The 8,584-nt window shown below is 48.5% G+C and overlaps 1 long non-coding RNA gene across 2 annotated transcripts; it reads right to left on the minus strand.

The window, feature by feature from the left end:
* Positions 1-391: 391 nt before the first annotated feature.
* On the minus strand, positions 392-4,943 carry LOC104871570. Of its 2 annotated transcripts, none has more exons than XR_782906.2 (3): positions 4,842-4,943; positions 2,767-2,839; positions 392-464 (listed from the first exon to the last, which is right to left on the minus strand). It is a non-coding gene; the product is annotated as an uncharacterized LOC104871570 (long non-coding RNA). The 2 variants fall into 2 exon arrangements; XR_782905.2 differs by having other exon boundaries at positions 4,609-4,943.
* Between the last annotated feature and the right edge of the window lie 3,641 nt (positions 4,944-8,584).

The following is an 8,584-nucleotide window of genomic DNA, read 5'->3' on the forward strand; positions in this document are numbered from 1 at the left end:
ATTGTTGGAGAAAGCTAAGAGCCAGTCTGAAGGAAGGCTCACAAATCATGCTGCGTCAGCTCTTAAATAGAATTTTGCTGTGCTGCGAGAAACAGGAACAAGAAAGAGGCTCCCTGCTTGGGACAGACGGTGAAATGGAACAGATGAAAAAACAGAGCAGCTGAGCTCTTCTTTGGCTTTTATTTTCCAGGATCATTATCTTGAAACCACGAAGTGCAGAGCAGCAGGAGCTGCAGGGAGGCTGGGAGCAGCATTCAGCTGAGTCAGGACACCCCTTGGTTTGCCCTGCTCTGCCCCGACTTGGCAAACCACACTCACGCTGAGACGGTGTCCTGCGCCGAGAGGAGAAGATCATGACCTGCACGCAGCTGTTCAGACGGTGAAGATGACGCAGTGACAATTAACGGATGACATGATCCAGCACAGAGCTTTGAGGGATGAGGTCGTGCGACTGTCTGATTTTGCTAATTATATTCCAAGGCAAGCAAAAAGCAGGTAGAAATCACAGATGAGGGTTTGAGTTGCTTCCAAGAATGCTGAGAAGCTGTGTTTTCGTGTCAAAACAGTGAAAGGGTGATAGGAATTGTTCAGCTGCACTGTATTCTTATGGGACCACTGTCATATATACAGTCCATGCTTGATGGAAATGTCTTTGGTGGGTGTGTGACTACAGCTGCCTCCATTACACAGTATTCACTATGTAAAAGTACGGACCAGAAGGAGAGGTCAGCGGTTTCCTGGGCCTGATATGGGCTGCAGAGCGCAATCCATGAGAGCAGGTGAACAGTGGTGAGGATCAAATGTGTGTAGTCCGGATAACAACTCAAGCAGCCATAGACATTTCCTGGTTTGGATACTGTCCCAAAGCTACATGGGATGTCACTGTTAGGGGGTTGGGGGTGAAGGCTATGGACTCTGTACTACTTCTTGGAACTTCCTGTGGGTCTAGTAGTATTTCAGAATGGAATGTTATAAAAGATTAAAATCTTGTAGTACTTTTTGATTGTGAAAGAACCCAGGATCATGTTCCTGAGGAGTTATTTGGTCACAAGTGGCAGAAATTAATTCAAACTGACATGAGAACAGAGGGAGGGATGGGAAGGCCCCTGAGCCAATGTCCAGGCCCTGGGAGGCCATGTGACCCCAGGACTTGTGAGGGCTGGAAGTGGCATCTGTCCTTGGGTGCCCAGGGCCAGTCAGATTTTCTCTCTGTCCCTCTGCCAGCTGGCCTCGACTCTCTCTTTGTTCTCAGGATGTCTATTAGGCAAGGCTGCCGCAGTCTCCAGTCCTGACCAGACCTTCTGGGAGAGGATACCCACTGGGCCCAGGTGTCCTATGGCCTCCACTCCAGCCCAGCCACTCATGGGCACTTGACACAATCATGGGTGATGGGCCCACCCTGGATTTGAGGATGGTGCTTAGACAAAAGAGGAGTCATGACTTGGTCATGGTAAAGGTGACTGTTACAAAGATGTAGCAAAACACAGGTGGGGGCAACAAGATGACCACAAGCCCACAAACCAGATGTGTTCATCAGGATCCCTCCAGGTAATTGTTAGCACCCACAGTTTAGGGGATTTGAAGGACGATTAGTGATAAACTGTTCACTAGCACGAGGGCAAGGTGCTGGGAGCATTGAAAGTGTTGCACGACCTGGAGTTGGTGATAGCACACATCTTTGCACTTTTGGCAAAAAAGGTGAAGGTGGCAGCCACAGGGTCCTATGAGCAGGTGATGGAACCAGCCTTGCTGAGGCTGGCCACAGGGAGGCATGCGGGATGCCTTCCTAACTCCACTCTCCTCCCTCTATCCAGGACCCTGGCGTGACTTCTGCTGTCCCAAGGGACCAGAGGCCAAGGTCAAGGTGCCCTTGGATGTAGCCACTAAGGTCACAGAGCAAGTGGAGGAGGGCATATGGGAACTGCACAGGTGCATGGAGGACATTCAGCGCATCTGTGCAACTTCAGCAGAAGTTTGCTTTCTGAACATTAAGAAATCTTAGACCCAGGGGTAGTGGCACACACCTGTAATCCCAGAACTTGGGGAGGCTGAGGCAGGAGGATTGCAAGTTGAAACCCAGCCTGGGAAACAGTGATGTACAAGACCCTGTCTCAGAATTGAGAGAGAGAGAGAGAGAGAGTTGTTGTAGCTCAGGGAAAATGCCCTAGGTTCAATCCCCAGTAGCACAAGACAAGCAGTGTGTTTGTGGGGAGGGTCTTAGATTCAGTCTCAGTTTCATAGCTGGCCTTTCCCACTGACATCGTACTGCCAACATTTCCACATGAGCTGATCAATATTTTATTAATACAGTCACGAGTAAGCTCTTGTGCTCTTATCTAGCAAGTGGCTTCTTTCAATATCTTTAGGTCTGGACATGGATCTTCTGTAGACTGCCTATCCACACCTTCCTATTTGTGGCCCTAGCTTCTAGCACAGGGCCTACACAGAGCAGGCACTCAACAAGCATTTGCCAGATGGAAATAATGAATGAATGAATGAGTAAATGAAAGAATGAATGCTGTATGCTGGCACAATGTTGGGAATTGCTCTCCTCTCTGTTGATCACCCAGTGGTGCTAGTGAATGTGCCGCCCCTGCTTGATGACGGGGCAGCAGGCTTTGTGGGAAAGGGCTTGGGCTTTGATTCCAGTCTTGGGTTTGACTCCTAGCTCCTGCACTTTTCAGCCTTTAAGAGGGGGTTACTTAAGGTGTCTGCATCTCAGCTTACTCTTTGCAAAACAGGGACATGGGTTCTTACAGGTTTTACCTGGCACTTCTAATCCTCAGAGCTCTGTCAGGATTATTCCCTCTTCATTTCAGCCACCATTATTACTGAAGAACTTGTTAGGCAATTGTGTAGAGGCATAAAAAAAGAGACATAAAAAAAAAAAAGAAAAGTTAAACCACTCTCTCCATCAAGCTTTCAATTGAAAGAGCTCCAAGGACAGTCACCCCAAGGAGGCAGGAGAGCTGGAAAGGTGACCCAAGGCTCCCCTTTGCCAAGACAAACATACTTGTCAGCTTCCCCTCTGCTTTCTACAAGTACTTTATTGTTGAATATTTAGCAAATCCACCCTTGGAAAAGCCTGATTTACCTGTGTGAAACTTATCTGGAAAAAGGTTTTTATATTTCAAGCTTATTGATCCTAATAAAACAAGTAAAAAATGTGCATCCAGTTTAAAATAGACAGTTGGCAGGGCCTTGGGCCCTTTAAACTGATCACATAGTTTGGCTGCTTTTATGATGACAATGAGTAGATTACTGGGACCCCTGTTGCTGCTAAATATTTCCTTCTGTTAATGTCTAGCTCCTCCTCTCCTTCTCTCATTCCCATCTCAAACTGAATTCCAAACTCCCTGAAGGAGGGCAGATGTGTGCTGGGGTCACCTCCTGGCCCATGCAGGACTCTCATTCTCTGTCCTCCTGCTGTGAGGCTCCTGGGGACTCTGCTCAGATGCCGTCCTCATTCCTGCTGCTCTCAGGAGCACCTGCTAGCAGGTACCTGAAACTGGCAAGGACAGAATTGTGGGCTCACTGCCCTGTGGCCCCTTGCCTCTGCCTCCTTGACTCGTCAAGTTCTGGCAGTGAACAATGGCTCTTTCCTTTGCCTTTGATTTCCTAGCAGCTAGGAGCACCCTGGAGTAGGCCTTACTCTCCTGTGCACTGGCACAACGCCATGCTGAAATAGTTGCCAGGTGCTACCTTGGTCTCATTGTCCTTTGCCTCCTCCTAGCCATCCCTGAACACACACACACACACACACACACACACACACACACACCACTCAACCTTATTCCAGCTAGACATAGTCCCCCGCCTCCCTGGCCTCCATTCCAGACACCAGCTGCTACCCCTGGTCCTCATGCATTCCATGCTCTCACATCAACACCGTCCTAACCAGTGACATCTCTCACCAGCAGCCCCAAGCACCCACCTCCTGGCCGCCCCCACACTGCCTTCTGATTCCTTAAACCTCACTCTTACTGATGGTCCTTGGTGAGCCCCAGCCTCCCCAGCCCACTCCTCCCTTTGGTAAAACCCCAGCATTGGGCAGTCCCAGAGGCCTTCTCCATGAGCCTGGCTGGGCATGCCCGTGCCATCTGGATCTCTACAGGGACCACTGTCCTCCTGTGCATCTCTGGACACTACCTCCCATGCTTCAGGTTGTCTCCCTGCCTCCACCCCAGCGCTCCTGAGATCCCCATCCCAGCTCTCAGCTTTGATCACTCACAGTTGACAGATAAAATATACTCTGCCAACTGAGAACTTGCTGCATTCCCCATGAGACCCACCATGATGCATTCCCAGAATGGCCAGTCCCTACTGCTGGGTGAGGCCAACCCTCCCCTAAGGTACCTAGTGCCAGCCCCTTGGGCCATCAAGGATGTCACACAAGTGGAGACACTGTCACTACTGCCCCTCTGCTGGCCGGGGCCCCTCATCGTCTTCACAAAGACACCTCAGCACCGCGTGTCTTATCCCCAGTTCCTAACTCTGCTTTCAGGGTGCAGAGAGGGACATCCCAGCATGCTGCTTTTACATTGTCCCTGTCCACCCCATTTTTAACCCCATCCAGTCATGCCTTTGTCCTTATTACACTGAAAATACCGAATTGTCTGTTAGCTGTTTCCAAAACCAGAAAGTCGGTCCTCCTCCATCTCCCAGCGGTGTGTGACACTGTTGGTCACTCTTGTTGGAAGGATGCTCCTCCAGCCTAGTGAGACTCACTCCCTGCTGCGTTATTAAGTAGGTCCTTCTGTCTGTCCTCTAACCACGAGGATCTGAAAGCCCTGTACCCCTCAGGCTTCTTCTCTAGCGACATTCTTTCCCCGGTGACTGACCCAAGGTTGAACAGTGTCCTTTCGAAGTTCACGTCTACCTGCACCATGGAATCAGGATCTTCACAGATGTGATCACGTTCCAGTGAGGTCATAATGAATTTGAAGGGGTGTTAATCCCAGGACGGGTCCTCCTAAGGAGAGGGTGACTCGGACATAGACAGACACAGGTGGTAACAGCAGCCGAGATGGGAGCATTGCAGCTGTGCACCAAGGAACCCAATGACACAAAAGATGCGGGAGAAGCTCAAAAGGGGCAGGAAAGATTCTCTCTGAGAGCCTTCCAAGGAGGCTCAGCTTGGCCCCGCTTACACTTCACTCTCAGACTTCTGGCCTCCGAATCTGGGAGAGCACAAATAGCTGTTATTTCAAGACTCCTGGTTTATACATTGTATGACAGCAGCCACAGGAAATCTATATGGTAATCCATGATTCCACCCGCTCCCTTCCCGAAAATGTATCACCCCAGTCCAAACCTGAGTCCAAGTCCCACACAGGACCACCACAGTGGCTGCTGAGTGTCAGCTTTTGAAAGTCAAAGATACGTCAAACCCCACACTGCCCAAAGAGAATTACCAAATAAATGCCTCTAAATCCAGCCTCAGTACCTTTTCCCAACTTAGTAATTGAAACTCATGTCATTTCTCAGTCCAAACTCATCAGGTTCCTTTGTACCTTAGCTCTGGCATCATTAATGCTAGTACTTAGTCTGAGTCACAATGATCTGTGGCCTGGACCACATCTCCCTGGGCTGATTCATACATTCCAGCTTCTGCTCATTCCCCTGTGTATGCAGAGTGTCCTACATGCATTGCTTGGGCAGCTCTTCTCAGAGGACACATTTAGCAGGTCTGGCCTCAGGGGTGGGGTTTACAAGCATTATTCTATGTCTAATGCTCTCCCCAGTCACTGTAGGCTCTTCATCTCTCTGGTCTCTTTGAGGGTCCCTTCCCAGCCAGCACAGCTCCAGCAGCCTTTGTGTTGGGCCCCTACACATGTCCAGAACAGTCTCGACTTGATCCCTTGCATTGGTCTTTCTGGGCTGCTTTCTGAGGACAAAGACTCCTCCCTAGAACATCTGCATCCTCCCGAACCTGGCCGGACTTTATTACACGGGAGATTCTCAATAATTCATTTCTTCACTAATAGAAAGAGCTCAGAGCCCATTAGGAGCAGACAGTGTGGAGCCAGACTTTGCCCTTGAATACACAGGCCAATGTGAGGAGCCACGTTTCAAGCAGGAGGATCCTTCCCCTGTGTACAGATAATCCTCCTCTGCTAAGCAGAGAAGCAAGGGCGCTTCCCTGCCCTTACAAGGTGCCTCACATTTACACAGCACCTTGCTCACATGTGCTTGTGCACGTGCGTGTGCTCACACACACACACACACACACACAGAATCTTGGACCGATTCCCGGGTTTGCTGCTGACTTGTGATTCTTATAGAGGTCGGTTGATTTCTTGATGCAGGGAGAGTGAAACTTTCCCTGGCTTTGTGGCACAGGGCTATTGTGAAACCAAATGAGACAGCTGAGAAATGCCTAAGAGACTTATAATAATAGGATGTGCATTTATGTCCCAGCACAGTGTCATTAAAGATGTCATTATCGCTAGAAACACTTCAGAGAAGAGGAAACTGTAGTAACCATAATGTGACTGGCCTGGAGGGCCCTTGGGGTTGGGGGTTCAGGTCAATTTCTTTAGTTCTCAAGGGGGGCTGGGGCAGGAAATGGGGCTTCGGGACCATCACAAGGGCTTGTGATTCCCTTCCTGGGGCAACACATCTGCAGGAATCCAGATTCAGACATTTGGATATAGTCTAGATGCAGTCCTCTTCCTACACAAGTCCTGCTTGAGTTTTTTCTGTACAAGTTTTCCATCATCTGTTCTTTTCCATTTCACACTTCTGTTTTTCTCTTTGCTGGTTACCTGGACTTCTGATGTTGTCTTTCAAAGCGGTATCTGGGCCACAGCCTTTTTTTTTTTTTTTTTTTTTTTTCCTGTTTTGCCTTTACCACCTGACTAATCTTAAAGCAGGAGTCCCTAATCCCTTGGGCCATGAACTTGTACTGGCTCTTGACTTGTAGGACCTGGACCACACAGTAGGAGGTGAGCAGTAGGTAAGACCACAAAGCTTCATCTATAGTTATAGCTGCTATCCATCACTCGAATTACAGAGTTCTATCTTCTGTCAAACATTAGATTCTCATACGTTGAAAACCCTACTCTGAACTGCACATGGGAGGGATCTAGGTCACATGTTCCTTATGAGAATCTAATACCTAATTATCTGGGGTGGAGCTGAGGCAGGGGTACTAGTGCTGGGGAGCAGCTGCAAATATAGATTATCATTAGCAGAGAGGGCTGACTGCCACGACCACTCCAGTGGAGTCTGCGTGACAATGCCGGTCACCTGGCAGAAACCAGACCAGAGGTATCGTCCCCACGGGGTTAAGCCTCCTGGAGGTCCTTGGCACACACCGCATGCAAAGTCAGCCGTGAAGAGAATAGCTGGCCTCTCTGCCTGCAGTTTGGGGACATTGGGTTCATCTATAATTCTGTTCTATTTTGTCTTTATTACTATTTGTTCATTATCTGTAGAATTGCCCAGGAAAGGTTAGGAACAATTAGTTGTTCCTAGAGATGGGGAGGTGTTGAGGCACAAGAGGACGCGAGGCCAAAGTGCTGACCCTGAGCCCCGGACTGTGAAGTCCTGAAGGTGATCCTGAAGGTGACATGCTGAAGCCAGTCCTTTGTTTTACAAACTTCCCCTTCTGACTGCGTATAGGTGTGGTCTTACCTTGACCTTGTGGTCTTAGTTTTTACAGTACTATTGTCTATCTTTCTCATGCCTGCCTGTGACTGGAATCACTCTTGAGGTGTGCCCTTGAAACTAGTATATAAACACCTAGAGTTAGAAATAAAATTGCAGCAGCATTTGCAAACTTCACCTCGGTGTTGAGTGCTTTTGTCTGACTGTCATCGCCGAACCTGCTCCCACCTTTCAGAGAACCTGTATCTCCTCGTGAAATCCCGTGTTTGCTGCCCTACGGTCGGTAGCAGCTGACTGCACAGAGACATAATAAATCAATTGCTATTAAGCTGGTGGCAGGCTTTCAGTCTGTTGATACTTAGTCTGCTTATGCACCTCTTATTTTACTTACTGCTTCTGTTCATGCCTCTTTCCTGCACTGTGCACTAGTCTCAGTCAGTCTTGGCAGCCCACAAGCTAATCCTGGCCAAAATGAGTAAAAGAACCAACACCACTGGAAAGCTTCTTCACAAAGGGGGAAAGATCCAATGATGAGACAGCAGAAGACTCTAAGATGCCAACATAAAGAAAGCTGAATTTAAAAGACAATTCCAAGAGTCCTACTTAAATTTCAGATCAGTTGAAATAGGCGATTCGCATTCTCCAAGCTTGTTTTGCATAACATGTGGTGAATGGCTACTCAATGAAACTATGAAACCTTCAAAACTGCTTTGTCACATGGAAACCAAGCACACTGCATTAAAAGACAAGCCTTTGGAGTATTTCAAAAGAAAAAAATCTTAGACACAAAGAATAGAAGCAGTTGTTGAAGACCGCCAACTTTATCAAATGTGTCTGAGTGAGAGCATCATTCTTAGCTGGCTCACCACATTGCTGAAGCGAAGGAGCCCTTTACTACCAGTGAAGAGCTGGTCCCACTGCTGCTGAGGACACTTGTCCTGAACTTTTAGGATGGGCTGCAGTTCAAAGGGCG

Source organism: Fukomys damarensis, unplaced genomic scaffold (genome assembly GCF_012274545.1).
Source record: "Fukomys damarensis isolate Sample0158 unplaced genomic scaffold, DMR_v1.0_HiC HiC_scaffold_16, whole genome shotgun sequence".
In the NCBI taxonomy this organism is placed as follows: Eukaryota; Metazoa; Chordata; class Mammalia; order Rodentia; family Bathyergidae; genus Fukomys; species Fukomys damarensis.